Consider the following 17,120-nt stretch of genomic DNA (forward strand, 5'->3'; position numbering starts at 1 on the left):
GATCGAGCCCTGCACAGGGCTCCCTACTCAGTGGGAGACCTGCTTCTCCCTCTCCCACTCCCCCTGCTTGTGTTCCCTCTCTTGCTGTGTCTCTTTCTGTCAATTAATAAATAAAATCTTAAAAAAACAAAACAAAACAAACCTAGAGTTGTAGGGAGCCTCAAAGGCCAACTATTTACATCTCATCGCAATACAGGAATCCTTTTTACAACACTGAAAACTAGCCAGAAAAGAAACAAAATGTAGGGGGAGGGTTGTTTCCATCTGATATTGAAAATAAATTCATGTTAAAAAATAGGAAAGGTTAAACAAATCATTACAAAGGGTATATATGTTCTTCTTTTAATCCCAAACTTTCTCCTGAGACTCCAAAGAGAACATAATTTCACTCTGAAGAAGGTAAACTGAGTTACCATTATTAACTGGTTTAACTCAAGTCAACTAAGCAAACATCAAGCATATATAAAAATTCCTAAAACTTGTGTTATTTCTTTAAATCCTGCTATAAATTTAGGATGCTATTTAAATGCACAAAACCAATACCAATAAATGTTATAGTTCATTTTCAATGAAGAGCAATATTTTGGTAGAAGCATTAGAAGAAGTATTAACCTTGCTGTAAGTTTACTATGTACTTGTTGCCTATATTAGCTATGTAGCGAAGTCGGTCTAGTTGGACCAGAACCTGCCATCTGGTGGCAACCAACTCAAATTACAGGTAAAAAATTTGAAGGAAAACATTATAGAAGGAAATAGAGATTAACGGTCAATTTTGAATCCAAGAATAAAATCCAATGAATGACACCTAACTGTTTATAGGAGTATGCCTCAATTTTTTCATTACTTTCCCCCTTAGGAGACTTTTTGGGCATTTTTCCTGTATGTTCCCTCCGTGAAATTTTAATACCTCATGTATACTGTGCATTTGTTTATATATTTATGCACAAGTTTTACTATATTTAATCCAGATATAAGGATGACTAGATAAATTTTAAGTTAAAAGATAAAGTTATTAACATTTAATTATCAATTTGCTATATTTTGTAGCATTGCATGTATTTTGTGCACCTTTCTTGAATTCAGTGTCAATGCTACTTGCATGATATCCAAGAAAACCCAGCAAGAGAAATAAAATAATAAGGAATAAGATTTTGTTGGAGAGGATAGAGTTTTGCAAGACCACAGACTATTGCCATAACAATGTGAGCCGCCCTACCCTCCCTTCCCACCAAGAACCAATTTCCATCCCTTTGGAGTAAAACCGCCCTTGTTAGGAATATGCAGTACAAAAGATCTACAGCAAAAATTATTTCAATACTTTGCCATATGACACAGAGTAGAAGTAAATCTAAGGAGATGTTTCAAAGGCTGTAAGAACCCTATCACAATGAACAGCGTCATTATGCACTGAGGGCTCAATTCTATCTGTGGATATAAAAATAGACTCTAGCTTTTGTAGCATTCATTTTCCTGGTTCATTTCTCCCTATTCCATATTCCTCTTAGGCCATTACTCTGTATCCTCTTCCACCTCTTAAATGTGGGCATTCCTGCCTATCTTGGCCTCCCCCTCTTCTTTTCTTGCTCTAAACTTTCTCTCTGTACAATCCCTTAAAACCCTTCCATTTTAGTTATCTCTGCATTAGTTAGGTCTCCAGATGTGGACACTTTCCTGAGCTTCTTGCCTCTCTGCTTGACAACTCCTCAGAGAAGTCCTGCTCAATCCTCAAATTAATGTGTCCAAAATAAATGATTAATACATATTTCAACGACTGTTTGGAGTTCTCTATTCTGGTAATGAACTTTGTCTCTCAGTAAGCTTGGCTGAAACTCCCATCTAGTACATCTTATCAGGTAACAATTATCCTTGTATTCTTCTTTTGCTATTATAATGGCTTTCTAACTCTTCCTGCTATGTCCAACAGCAATTCTTCAATATGTCAGACCCTTGGCATCCTTGGCCATGGGACATACATGGATCTTAGCAAAAAAGCCAACTTGAGAGAGGAAAAAGCTGGGCAGAGTGGGATGGGCTAGAGCTGGGGAAACTAATCTGATTGGAAAGAAAGTTTGAGAAACTGTTCCACTCTGGTATGTCAAAACCACATAGATATTTTCAAGTACTCTGGGCACAATAGTAAGGTTCTAAACAACAGGGTAGATTCACCCCATTGGCTCATTCATAGCAGGGCCCAAGTCTTGGTAGCCAAATAAAAAATAGTCTCCTACTGATCTTTTGTCTCCTATCCCTTAGTTTCTAAAACTTAGATTCAATCCCATACTATTGCACTTAAAATTCTTCAGTTGCTCTCTCCCCACCAGGCAATGACAAATGGTATGAGTCATGACCAGCTAGAAGCAGAGGGATGGGAATGACAGCTGGCTCAGGAAGCCTATTTCAAGAACCACACCAGAGGGGATTACAGGACAAGGGTCTCAAACAAAAACCTAAAACCAAGATCCCTTGGGGGTAATCCCTTCTTTTTAATTTAGCCACTGCAGAGATTATCCTGCATTCTCCATGCTCAGCCATAGGAACAATTCCCTGGGCAAGGCTATGATTTCATGACTCCATTCCTTCCTGGTCCCTCTACCTAGAATGCTGTTCTCCATTTTATCTGCTTATTTTAGCTTTGCTTATCCAAACTCCACTCATTTTTCAGTGATTGGTTTAAAACTTCATCTTTTGTGGACCTTGATCAAGACAGTTTCATGGGATAGGAAGAAGGAACATAGAAACAGGTAGACAGATGAGCTGTTGCAAGGGCAGGCTCTTGTCAGTTTTGTTCTCTGTTATTTCCCCAGGGTCTAGAACAGAGTCCAGCACATGGTGGGTAATCAGTAAATATTTGTTGAATACATGAGTTAGTAGAAGTATATAGAGAGGAACAAAATCAGGTTTTATGAGCTAAGTAACATTTGTACCAGTAATTACAGTTGAGAGTATTATTAAAAATATTTATAGCCCCTTCTTGGAGGAGCAAAGGCATAGATGATTTGTGATGGGCATGTAGTGTTGGTGAACAATAAACCTTTGTTGCTTAAGTTACTCAGATTTGGAAGTCTTTGGTTATTGTAGCATAACCTAGTATATCCTGACTGATATAGTAATTGGTATCAGGAGTGGAGTGTTCCTCTAAAAAAAACCCAAAAAACAAACAAAAAAAACCCCTCAAATATACAGCAATGACTAGGGTGAGGCTGTGGTCCTCTATGGAAATTCTTAGTGGAGAATGGAAGAATAGCAATCCATTTTGCAGTAAAACATTTAAAAAAAAAAAAACTCACCTGTGACAATTCAGGATACATATAATATACCGATAAGCTTGTTGCTTTAGGTGAAGAAGGTGAAAAAATGGGATGCCAATAGCATCCTTTGACTGCTGTTGGTTGCATCTGACAACAGTACCATAAAAAAAAAAAAAAAAGATGATTTGAGAAATGCATCCTTTATAGCAGAAAAAAAAAGGTACTAACAGTCCAGAAATTCTAAGTCTTACAGGATTAGAAGAAGCAACTTCTTTACAACGTAAACTGTAACAGAAAAAAACTGAGGAGACCTTTGAGTAATGAAGATAATTAAATCTTAGTCTCAGGGTAAAAATCAAATTAAAGGTGTGGTTTTATAACCTTTAAAAAAAAACAAAACACTGAATGGCTTAAGATGGCCCCCAACTGGACAAAATGGCTCAGGAAAAAGAGACTAAAGGTGTAGCTCTCCCCTAAGAAGTTCAAGGTACTTAAGATTAAGTCTAGAAAGAGAAGAATTTCCTTCCCCGCCCAAATTTGATGATGAGATTTGTTCAGCTAATGAAACATGAGTGGGGAGTGACACATGTCAATTCAGGACCAAAGCTTTAGCAGTGACTGCTCCATTAACAGGAAGCAATTCTCTTTTCCCTTTACCACAAAACTGACAGTGTTCCATATGAAGGCTGTATCATTAGCCTAGGTCTCAGAATAACTGTAAGTAAGCAAAACTACAGCTCATCCTTGTTGGCACTGTAGCATGAGGGAAAAATGAGCTTGTGATTGTCACCCGCTATTTTGTGGTAATTTGCTACCACAGCATAAATCAAGCACTCTGACAGATATAGGGACTTTTAAAAACATTTCTCAAAACTTCAAAGGAGCAGAGGACTATTTCATACTAAGAAAGGTGAAAATTTACTCACTAAATAAAGATAGTGAACAGTGGGAGAGAAAACTTTGGTGGATTTAAAATCCAGTTATTAAGGCTCTATAGGAGACTATGCTTTGTAAAAACTGATCCCCTTCTTTGATTTTGCATTCTTACACCCCACATTTTTCCAAAACAACAATCCCCATGACCATCTTGCTTATGGTACCCAGCCCCATGCTCAAATTTTATTCACAATGGTACTACTCAAAAATACATTGTCACTTTCTCCAATTAATTCTAAATGAAAAATGGTTTATTGTCTTTGATCATTAAGAATAAAAATCAGGGATGCCTGGGTGGCTCAGTTGGTTAAACAGCTGCCTTCAGCTCAGGTCATGATCCCAGGGTCCTGGGATCGAGTCCCACATCGGGTTCCTTGCTCGGCAGGGAGCCTGCTTCTCCCTCTGCCTCTGCCGGCCACTCTGTCTGCCTGTGCTCCCACGCTCTCTCTCTCTAGCAAATAAATAAATAAAATCTTTAAAAAAAAAAAGGAATAAAAATCAAGTAGATTGGCATACTTAGGATTTCCTTCTTTGCAGTGAACCACCAAAAGCACTGTTTAATTGAAAGAGCAGCTCAGTCAACTCTGATAGATCATAATATATTTAGCACCAATGGCTACAGAATGTTGTGTTGAACCCTTAGTTCAGATCCTCATAAAGAAGTGACTGCCTCTAATGATACGTACTTAGCACAAGCCAATGTTCCTCTTTGTTCACAAGAGCAAGGAAGATGACACACACTATGGTCTCTGAATACTTTAAGCAGCCAGCACAGTGCCTTGCATAGAGCATGTGATCAATAAGTACCAGGCTTCCTTCCATACCCCAGACTCCTCCTTGCCTCTTTACTGAAGATATCTGGATGGTGAGATTTCCTGATATTTTAAGGTTTCAAAACAAAAATGGCAGATGATTTCTCCACAGCAAACTTAGAGAAGCTCAGTTTTCTACAACTAGGGTGATCAAATGTCTTGTATAGGACTGGCTCCACTGTTTTAAAAGGCTTAATGAAAACAGAAGGAGAAGTTACCAGGAAAAGAACATAGTAACATCCAATAAAAATTTAATTGGCTCCTCTCTCTCCCCATTTTTGAGTGGTAATATTTAGGAAAATTCAACAAATGAAATGTCATATTCTTCCACCCTCGAGATACCTCCAGAATAAAAGGTCACTGTTCCGGAGTAAGAAAATGTTGTCTCTATGGTTTAAGGTTTGCTTCTTGCCCTGATGTAAATAAAAACAGTGCCGACATACTAAAAGTCTGGACACAAGCCCTTTGGCCCAGATGCTCTAACAACACCCTGTTGCCAAAGGTCATTCCCATATTTTCAAAATTGCAATCTTTAATGTTAGAGAAAAAAAATAGTTTCTTCTTCACGTGGTAACAAGTTAAAAGTGAAGATCTCTGTTGCCATGGGAATGGGATTTTTCTTGCAGTACTGGCCTTCTGTTGGCAGAAAAAAACAGTACTATAATCAATAAGAAAGGAGTACTTCATTTTCTACACCCCTCTTGGGGATGGAATTTTAAGAAAAAACATAGAGAACTGTATTTGATGGGCCCTAAATATACGTGGGTAGAAATCTCCCTCATGGAAGACCAGCATGCCTAACAAAATGCCAATCTGTGCTTTCACCATGCTCTGCTGAAGAACTCACTAAAACTTGGACTATACAGGCCAATCTTTGACTCCTGTCAGTTCCCTGTCAATAAGCTTCTTTACCTTTAGATAAGGACTTATCTAAAAAGTCCTTCAAATGTCTGAATTGCTTCTTAAGAACCAACCTGAGTTTAGAATTCCTTAGACTCTGAATTTTGGAATAAGGTTAGGGGGCATATATGAATCTCTCTTGAACACTGTGTCTCAAATTTGTGTCAAGTAATCTATTACTATATGTCATGGTGTCACTTTATTCCATTATCATTTAAACTGAAATTCTCTGGCTTTTTTTTTTTTTTTTGGATTATTTGGTCATCTTGAAGTTCTATAATTTTCTCTTCTACACAGAGGAACAGCTTGGTAGAGAAGATCATTTAAAGCTTTTCCTAAAATAATAGACGAATGGATGATATCTCTTCTTCTGTGTACACAGTAAACAGTCAGCATCCACTCCCTATAGAATTCCACTTTAAAATATGATTTGAGCAGGGTCTATATTTATACATGTTTACCCCTGACAATAGAAAAGTAATCTTCCATGTGTAAGCAAATTGAATACAAAAAGAACAAATGGATGCCTAATCACTAGATCAATCAAATTAAATGCCTTGGTGTCATCACAGGTAGACCAACCTAGGATAAGGGCTATGTGCATAGGTATGGGTAGCAAGAGCAAAGGGAACCAAGGCAGTGTCAATACTATCTGTCATCAAACTCACTTTGTCCTTCTGCAGATCGCAGTGCTAAACTGTATTTCCAAAGCTCCCCTGGAGTTAAGTGAGACCATGTGATTGAGTTCTAGTCAATGGCCTGGAAACATCCCCCACCTATCTCTATTCTGCATGACCTTATATTCTCTTTCTCACTTCCCTGAGGATTCCCATCCTCAGATCCTGAGAATCCAGCAGAGGGATGCCGAATCTGAGAAGATGGCAAACTTACATTATAGAGCAATTTTAGGTTCCTAAATTACCATATAGAACAGGACCTCTCACCTCATGTCCTGCTAACCTACACTCAGTCAGGATGTAAGTGATAAGTTTTTGTTATGTGAAACCACTGAGACTCTTTTTGTTAAAAGAACCACCATTACCTACCGTGACTAAAACAGAATGCTAAATGGATCCTGAAATATGATTCCTTCTGTATGTTCAGCCTACCTTAAAGAGCCAAATAATGTCTTGAACTAATCTTAGACAATTTACATTAGGATTTTGTGGTTACTCTTGGTTACTGATCCTCTGAGTTTAAGGGCCAAGAACCAATATTCTTAACAGTTAGTGCAAACTTGAAATTGATGGCCAAAAACATAAATAAAAATAACCACGTCCCACACATTTCCCCAAACACTCCATGTCTATGAAAAAAAGAAGTAAAATAAATGGCACTCATAAATGTCATTTCAGGGTAGAGGGCGAGGACAAGGCAAGGAGAAAACATCTAATCTCCTTCGGATTATTTACTCATCATTTATATGAGGAGATTATCCTCCTACTATACCACTTTTCATTTTGCAAATGTGTAGTATGCAGACATTCCTGGTTCGATGAGAAAGGTTTCCAAGAAAATTAAATGTCAAGGCTGCTTGGCTTATTGGTTTTGTCTATATAAATTCCCTTTTTAATTCAGCTCTGAATAATAACATTCCTCAGTGTCAATGTGACAAACTAGCTTCAATCTTAATGGGGTGTGAGAATTGAGAAAGGAGGTGAAGACTAGCTGTGGTTCTCATTTTAGCATATTAAGACAGCTTTTAATGGCTCTGAAGAAGTGGCACATGAGCCATCAGGATTTTTTAAAATTATTTGTTTCTTTTTCTTTTTCCAGAGTTTGTTGCCCGGATATATGTAAAGCTTTAAGTAAGCTAGAACACTCTCCCAAATGCAGACAGGAAATTGCTGCGAGAGCCATGCTGTCTGTCCTGTTGCACCCTCAAGACCACTACTTCTGATAAGGAGTTGGTGACAGCCCTGGGAAATACAAGCCCAAAGTTCTTCTCCCTACCTCTCAACCCTACAGTAGTTCTTGTGACACCATTCTATTACAGAATTTCCAACACTGAAGGTGGGTAGTGGTGGGTGATGGTGAAGATCAGGTTTGGTGTGGATCCAATATTTAGTAAAAAAAAAAAAAAAAAAAAAAGATTTTTTTGACACCCTCCCTTTCACTTTACATACATACATACATATATATGTGTGTGTGTGTGTGTGTGTGTGTGTGTGACAACACATACATATATATGTATATATCAGACATTAAGAGAATAGCCCATGTGCATTATATTAGCCCAGGTTCTCAGAGCTAAAACTTTAGTCTATGTAATTTGCATATGCAGGGCACACAGAAGCATGTGATCTCAAAATTCTTTCCCATGAGAATAAAAAAGCATTTTTATTGTGAAACACTTAGAATAAAACAGAGTGCAATTCCTTCACATTACAATGTGATAAGACAGGCCAGAAAGGTTAACTGACTTGCCTAAAGTCTAATTCTCTGATATGACCAAGTGATTCAATATGACAGAACATGAACACATACACACACAGGAGAAATTATATTCTAATTTGCATGTTAAACCCTCAGATGTCTGGAAGGAATATGATAGTTAAAATACCATATCCTCTAAGTTTGCATCATCCAGCAAAATTATTCTTTAAGACTTGCCAACCTTGTTGCCAAGGTTTTATCAAAAGGAAACTTGGATTGGGAAGACTTACTTCCTTATACGTTCTTTCTAGGGATAACTGCACAAATCAATGGAGGACATATTTTCCACAGATTTGTCACAATATGCTCTCAACCGATATTTCTGTTTCTATTCACAAATAGGAAAGACTAAGTTTTAAACTGGCTTTTGATTTTTAAGCCTTTTCAGAGTATTAAAAATTGACCCCAGCACAGTGGTTGATGCTCTTCCTTTTAAAATCATTTTACGTGACATGGCTTTACAGACATGGTTCAGACTTAGGGCAGTAAAGAATTAATTACAAGCTGTATTTAAAATAGGAACAGAACAGTAGGATCAATTCAAATGGTTTGGGGGAAGTTGAACAATTCCTACCTCCAATGTTTTGAAAATAAGAGTTAGGAATGTGCTACAAATGGATCACAAATAGTTGCCAACACTGTGAAGCAACCCTGAATAGTTCCTCATGAAGTGAACAGTGTGGGCTTTGGTGAAAATACCAAAATGAAAGCAAAAAATGGCTTCTTATTCTTGATCCTTCAAGCTGAAAAGGATGTCAACCCTATTCTCAAATCTGTATCCTCTGACGGACTGAAAAAGTCCTCAATTCATTTGCCAAACATAGTGGAGGCAGCTAATTATTATTGGGGGGAAACTTTTCTATCGCTAGAGAAAACAACTAATATTGAGTTGTGCCCCCCAGTGCCACGGCCAGGAGTTAGCCTGTAGGATCTTTGCTCTGCAAATGAAAAGGGGAAAATACACATGGGCAGAATGTCAAGGAAGAGCTTCCCAATTCTTCCTTCTACCTACTGCACTTCAGGCTCAGGGGGCCACAGGGAATTGGGATTAGGCCACTGCATAGATAGATAGTGCCTCAGCATTGAACACAAGGAGCCTGCCTGGTCCTGGACATGAAATGGTAAATATGAACACCTTTGGAGATAGGCACAGTGCAGGTAGGGTGAAGGGCAAAGAAAAGTTTAAGAGTTCAGTAGAAAGCATTGATATATCAGTTCAATGGGGGAAACAACACTTGTGGCTTGGAAACCCCCCCATCAGAAAGTCACTTTCCCAACCAAAAGTACCTTAAAATATCCCTTCTTATTTATTCAATAGTCAGAGAAAAGAGGTCACTGCATTGAAAGAGGACACAGATTAAGAATAGACAAAGCCAGGGGCACCTGGGTGGCTCAGTGGGTTAAAGCATCTGCCTTCGGCTCAGGTCATGATCCCAGGGTCCTGGGATCGAGCCCCGCATCGGGCTCTCTGCTCAGCGGGTAGCCTGCTTCCCCCTCTCTCTCTGTCTGCCTCTCTGCCTACTTGTGATCTCTGTCTGTCAAATAAATAAAAAAATTAAAAAAAAAAAAAAAGAATAGACAAAGCCAGAGCAACAAAGCCAAGCCAAACCTGGGTTAAGTGGCAAAGAAGGCAGCTGTAATTCTGGAGGACTTGTGGCAGGAAGCAAACTTCCTTACAAATACAGCAATGAAGATCATATTTTAAAAGACCTTTCTGGAGGTATGTAATCAGAAACCAGGATAAACTCTATAGACAAGAAACAAAAACCTTATTGGTTTACATACCATTACACAATTAAGAATATCACTAGTGGGGTGGGGGGTGGGGGGGGAATCAGTTTTCCACTTAATATCCATGTACAAATTAGTGATACATGTTCATGGTTTGATTACTTTATTACAGAATGTATAAGTGGGCTTTCAAAGTTTAATCCACAGAGAATGCAATTTGGATATGCAGGGAAAACTGTAATTTTAAAATTTTTTTAATTAAAAAAATTAAAATGTTATCCATAACTAATTAGGCTATCCTTTTGAGCCCTCATTTGCTGTTAAAGAGAAAATGTTACATTATTTGCTCTTAACCAATCCCCATTTAAACAATTGGCTGAATTAATCAGCACCCTGTATTCCTTCTCTACTTCATACTGCTTGTTTTCTGTGGTGCACTGAGAACTCACAGGTAACAGGTTTCCTTCTGCTGTCAAGGTTCAGTTGTGTCCCTAAATCTGTTTATGACCATCTTATTATTTTAGCTATATAATTAAACATACTGCAAAATAGGAAAAAAATGTGAAGACAATGGGCTGTCTGAATGAAAGCTAAATTGAATACTTTGAATAGACTTAATTGAGGTGGGTTTCCTTTAACAATGCTTTCAATCAGGTATCAAGACAACTGTAAACAAATTTTAACTATAAAAAAACCCCTAAGATTCTATACTCAAATTTCTTTGCAAGTAGCTTAAAGAGTTATTGGCTTAGTAAAGAAAATACAATTAGAAATTGTAGATGAAGGGGCACCTGGGTGGCTCACTTAGTTAAGCCTCTGCCTTCAGCTCAGGTCATGATCCCAGGGTCCTAGGAATGAGCCCCACATTGGTCGCCCTGCTCAGTGGGGTGGCTACTTCTCCCTCTGCCTCTACTGTTCCCACTGATAGTTTTCTCTCTCTTGCTCACTCTCTCTCTCAAATAAACAAAATCTTAAAAAAAAAAAAAGAAATTATAGAAGAAGAAGAAATTATAGGTGTAATTTATGCTAGAAAGAAGAACAACTCTAATTGGAAGACCAATATGTAATGAAAAGGTCTTGGCCCCACATTACAAGACTGGTGTATGAATGTACATTTACATGAAATTAAAATAAAATGTTTAAGATATATATAAATATAATTATTGATGATTCTGTTTTAACAACTTTTTTAAAAAATTAGTTCTGATCACATCTGATGTAATGCCTTTTACTGTGACTAAATTTCCCATCCAGTTTACACTTTAGTTCAATACAGTAATTTAAATAGCTCCTTTGGAGAATATTCAAACTCCCTGACAGCTTCCCCTCTTACTAGATTGGTACCCAGCCCTCCCCAGTGTCCGATGGGTATTGGGAGTAATCATCAGGCATTGTGCCAGTATTTTCATATGCATTGCCTGGTACCCACAGATCTGCAGTAATGCTTCTAATTCCCCTGTCACCATGTGTCTTTCTGGCCTCTGATGCTAAAGTACCAGGCTAGTCCCTTCTTTTACTTCCAGCAATGCTCCCAGGTAGGTCTTGCCAATGCCCCTTTGTTGTTTAGTTTTCTCTCAGCTCTGGCTGGCTGCAGACCCCAGAGTGTGCTACTGTACCATTCAGCCCCTTGCCCAATGGTCCATCCCAACATCTGCTGTGATGTTTCTGCTTCTCAACTCAGCAAACTTGCTGTGTGATAATTGAGCTGCTCCATATTGATTTGTAGAGAGCAGTGCTCCTTCCCACTCCCCAGTCCCAGTAAGAGCACAAAGACAGAACCCTGAGTCTGCATCACATCTCTGAAGTCTTCAGTCTCCCAACACCCAAAGTGTAGAGCAACCGTGGAGATGCCCTTCTTGCACACATTTCTGTCTCCCTCCCTCTTTTTATTTTACTTTCTCCCATCTTTACCTTAGCCAGGACAGAGGCAGACATTTATTTTGTTTTTCATATCATCTTTTCCTTCTTCCTAATTCCAGTCTCCACACTATAGAAGAACCTCATGAGCTGGGCCTTCTAGGTTCTTCTCTATACCTATGGAGCAGATAAAATAATTTAACGGGCCTCCTCACTCCTTACTGCCTGCTTTCATACCCACTGTCTTACCAGTCTCCTATGCTGAAGCCACAAGCCCACTATGCCTTAAGAATGATAGGCTGCAATGAGACAAGAGTTAAAGGGGAGGAGGGGAAGATGTATTAGTATAATATCTGTGAAAAGATGTATTTAATTGTTTTTATGTATATATTTACTTACTTATTCATTCCAGAGTGAGGGTTCCAACATTCCCAACTAACATTTTTGTTGTTATTAGAAAGGCTTCTCTACTTCTAGCTAAAGATAAACATCTACTATTTCTATAAAGATGTCTGGACTAGATAGTAAAGATGCTGGTTCAAGAAAGGACAAAACTCAGGTGCACCCCTCAAAGAAACACCATCTTATCAAGACATATTTCATCTGGGTGCTATTATACAAGGAGTACCATGCCTGGATTTCAGGAGACTTCATTGAAATATCAGCTGTATTCGGCATACCTCTAGCTGGGCCCTATGCACCTGGGATAAGAGAAAAAATGGTTTTCTGGCTGAAGCAGAAATAAATGCTTAACGCAGTGTTTAAGGCTACAAGACTATTATATCATGGGACAAAAATGCCTTACCGTGAACCTTCAAACCAGCAGACATAAAAACTGCAACATGAGGGATGCCTATGCCTGGATGGCTCAGTCAGTTTAACATCTGACTGTTGATTTCATGATCTCAGGGTTGTGAGATGGAGCCCCCACACTGGGCTCCATGCTCAGTAGAGAGTCTGAGATTCTCTCTCCCCCTCTCCTCCTGCTCACCCACACCCTCTCTCTCTAAAATAAACCAATCAATCTTCCAAAAAAAAAAAACCAAAAAACAAACCTGCAACATGACAATAGTTTGCCACTACTTAATGACTTTGGTATTCCTAGGATTCCCTTCTCATGATTTGCTAATACATAGATGTGGCCACTAACAAATCCACACTGGAATCTCAGGCTGTTCTCCTTAAAGGGTGATTCCCAGCAGGTCTTTTTGAAGAGCCCAGTGACATCTAAGATCAAAGAACTCTCCAGGGAGACTCAAACCTGTGAATTTTCCTGGTGAAAAGCTAATTTTAATCATTTATATTCTGCTTAGGAGGACTGGTCCTGAAGGGAAAAGTTTATCTTCCCTGCCCTCAATGCTGTCTAGTTAACTGATCTACAGGGGGAGGGAAGGATTCTGCTTCCATTAAAGTTGGAATGAAAAGCTGGTAGTCAAATGCATGCAGAAACTATTGGACCTTGACATATTTGACAGATAAATGGTAGCCTGGTGGCACACCAAGGTTGGGTTGCCTAGATAGTATGGGATCTACTAGGTGGAGTACTAGGCAAAGAAGATTTGGGGTTCAAAAACAAAAGGCTATTGCCACAGGTTTGTTGTAGCTTACAACAACTTTGACTCAATGCTCTGGGTAAAAAGGTTTCTGAATATTTGGATTCTGTTTCAATATTAACCATCTTCTTATTTTCAAGGTTCAAAGCATAAAAGACGAAATTTAATTTTGGTCATTGTCAAACTACTTGATAAGAGAACTTCCCAAGAGTAGACTCAGAACTTTTATGTTGGTTAGCTGATTAAATCTCTATTCCGATGATCAAAGTCCAAGATTAATATGGTAATGACGAATAATCGCTCCTCCCGTTGGACTCAAGTTTGTGCTTCTAGATCCGGTCTGCTCAAAGTTTAATTTTCTTTTAGCAAAATTATTCCTTGAAAACCTTTTATACATTCCACTTAAATGTTCCTAAAAATGTTTCTTTTTGCAGTGGGGTCTTTCATAAGAAGATAATCTCTGGGTCTAAGCTGTGGGAAGGGCAACTTTAAGTGATGAAGTGACCCTAAGTATTTGGTATTTAGAAAGAAAGCAGATTTTGCCCTCAAAAAGCACAGACCTAAGGAAGGAAGCTATCAACTAGAATGAAATTACACACATACACACACACAGTTTCCAAGGTCAGAGCAATCATAAGGAACAATGTAGTCCCTGAGTGTTTTTCTCTTTTCTTATGATTAAGAAAAATAAAGAAATCTGGAATGACAGGACATAGGTAAGGCCACTCAGGCTCTTCTTTTCTGGGAAAAGACAACTGATCACAGATGAGACTCCTCTCTACCTTTACTGACACTTGGCACCAACAACTTCCTATGGTTTTCTAGCTTTCTGTGTCAATAACTAGACTAAAGTTAACTTTCAAGCATACCCTTTTTACAGATTGTCTTTATCTGAAAACTATTGGGAAAAGGTCACTAATTCTCTGAATAAAGAATAAATGGAGTGCTTTTTGGAGTTTGTATATATGTGTTTCCCAAAAGAAATGCCCAATATATCTACCATACAACATCCTCTACTTCACACAGGATGTTCATAGCACAGTCATAATGAAAGTATTTTTATGAATTGTGTATCATCTTTGCACATCTTTGTATCATTCCAATTTCAGTATATGTGCTGAAGTGAGCACCATAATGAAAGTAATTTAAAAAAAATCTATTTTAGGTCTTCATTTTATTTCCTTTGTTAGCCAAATGATTCTCTCTGGAAGTGCCTACTGTGTCCTGATTATCTAATTCTACCAGATCCTCATTTGTTAACGTTGTTCATGTGACACAAGCAATTCTCTAACATCACTTTCAACAACTTCATGAATTCTAGCTTGTGAAAACTACATCTTTAATAATTTGCAGAAAGTTTCTGAGAAGCAGAAAGTTGATGTTTAAAAGCAGGACTCTGGAACCAGATTACCCAGGGTCCAATTTTAGTTTTACCATCCCTCAGCAACATGTCCTTGGGAAAATGACTGAACTGTCTGTGCCTCAGTTTCCTTATCTGTAAAATGGAAAAAGACGGGAATAATTTTATCTCATTGGGTTGTTGGGAGGCCTAAATGCAAAGCACTTAAAGCAGCACCTGATACATAATAAGCACTACGTAGGTTTAACTATCATTATCATCATTGTCATCATCATCAAAGTCTATAGAGTATCTTTAGCAGCAAGAAGGCAGGTATGCCTAAGTCATGGGAACTTTTGACACCAAAGTGGTAAATGAGACATTAAAGTAAGTAAATGAGGAAAGTAATGGTTTTCTATCAGGAAACTGTTATAATCTAGCCATTTGTATTTCTTTACACTATTCTCTAAATCTCAAGTCCTCATTAACAGGATAATCAGTGATTTATGCTTGGCTCATTTAAGAGTTAGACTTTTTCAGAAAAAGTATAAGTCAGTGGAGTCCCATCCTAACTGTAACTAAATGGGCATCTATTTAACTAAATTTTCTGCTTTTTCTTCATGTCCTCTTGCAGTACTTCTCAATCCTTTCCCAGAACACCTAATAGAAGAGGAGACTGAACTAATATATACCACCCCACCACCTCCCCAATCTCACATTCTGGAGTCGTGAGCATAGTGGAAAGTGGCCTGATCAGGAAATTTCCTTGAAGTCTCCTGTTTAATCTTTAAAAAGTAAGCACATTTTGCTTTATATCCCACAATATGTATATATCACTTTAATATGAAGAAAATTTTTAAATTTATCATCAATAACACTTGATTATATTATTTAGCCTGCAACATCCTCAAGTAAAACTGTCTTGGAAAGCATATTACATTTATCTGTTTATCCTATAGCTTTGCTAACTTCTTTCATGTATCTAGCAAGTGTGGACAAATGACAATAGTAAAGATATAGATTAATGGAAAGCCAGCTACCACCATCACTATCTACCTGGTGGTGAGTTATCTGGATGTCAGGGGAAAGCTTGAATCAATGACCTCAGGCTTGCAAATGACCAAGTGAAATAATGAAAAAGAATCTATCTCTTGCTAATAACACCCACTGCTTTTAGTTGCCTCATCTTCCATCACTTACCTAAATGATAGGAATACAGGGCAGGGTGACATGCGGTTTAACAAGTGAACAAATCAGTATGAAGATTCACCATACCCAAAAGGTATGCAGAGATAATGAATTTGTCCAAAAACAAAATCCCAACATTTCTGCACAAATAACTATATTTTAGAGCATGTCTACTATCGGAAATAGGCATTAATGAATAGATATGTCTATCATGTTTTAGGGAGATCTCTCTTTCTCCACACACACACACACACAAAAAAACCCCAAAAAACAGACCTTGATCTTTTAAAAATTCTGATTTTAATATTTTGATCATTTCTTTATTGAGGAAGTAAAATGATATTTAGTTGCATGCATACCAATAATACTAAATTATTTGTTTTGATGACAATTTAGAATGTTAATGTGTATCTGAATATTGTATACATTTTAAACTAAGTATGTTTACAATTAAAATTTTGGTACTACATTTTGACTAGTTTTGGTTTAACTACACTTTAAATTATCTGTAATCTTTCCTCTCCCCATTTATACCTTAGTTAGTTGAGAGCTAGGTGATCCTGGAGTCTACAGCAGGGTTTTCAATAGGCAGCATCTCAAAATCTTTCAATTTGTTTGTTTTTTTTTTAACTAAGCAGAAATTGGAATGGTAGTCTAAAGCATTTGGGTAGCCTTGCCTTTTATACAACATAGTTCTGTGTATACATAGGTGGGCAGTGTGAATATTAGTTTTTCCATCACAGTCATAAATGGAGCCAAATGCTTAGTTTGGAATTCTTAAAGATACCTCCCAAGAAGCACACACTATTATTCTCTACAAGTAGGGAGAAATAACATATCTCTTTTCATGAAACTTTAAGGAAAATGTTATTTTAATCATAAGTATGAATGCTATTATATATGTTATCCCTCTCTTCATGTCTCTCTATTAACATCAGAGGAGTACTGAAATAATGAAACATTGTTATTCAGCCCAAGAAAACAGAAATGTTAGTATCTGACCCAGCCCTTGTTTCTACTATACCTGCACTAAGATGGCCTGTGGTTATTCAATCAGCTAATCATGTCTTTTGTTCAAATCACTGTGTTTTTACTCACTGGGGCTAATCTACATAGCCAT

At 37.8% G+C, this 17,120-nt stretch overlaps 1 protein-coding gene across 5 annotated transcripts in view; it reads right to left on the bottom strand.

The window, feature by feature from the left end:
* Positions 1–17,120, bottom strand: part of TMEM108 (transmembrane protein 108) — a 366,925-nt gene that overhangs the window by 201,482 nt on the left and 148,323 nt on the right. The window contains exon 1 of one of the 5 annotated variants that reach the window (XM_032869682.1): positions 3,288–3,314. The exons of the other annotated variants lie outside the window; for them this stretch is intronic. The gene's annotated coding sequence lies outside the window, so the exon portion shown is untranslated. Of the gene's footprint in view, positions 1–3,287; positions 3,315–17,120 lie in introns of those variants that run through there. 5 annotated transcript variants of the gene reach the window in all.

This window comes from Lontra canadensis, unplaced genomic scaffold (assembly GCF_010015895.1).
Source record: "Lontra canadensis isolate GAN:19392208 unplaced genomic scaffold, GSC_riverotter_1.0 scaffold38, whole genome shotgun sequence".
Lineage (NCBI taxonomy): Eukaryota > Metazoa > Chordata > Mammalia > Carnivora > Mustelidae > Lontra > Lontra canadensis.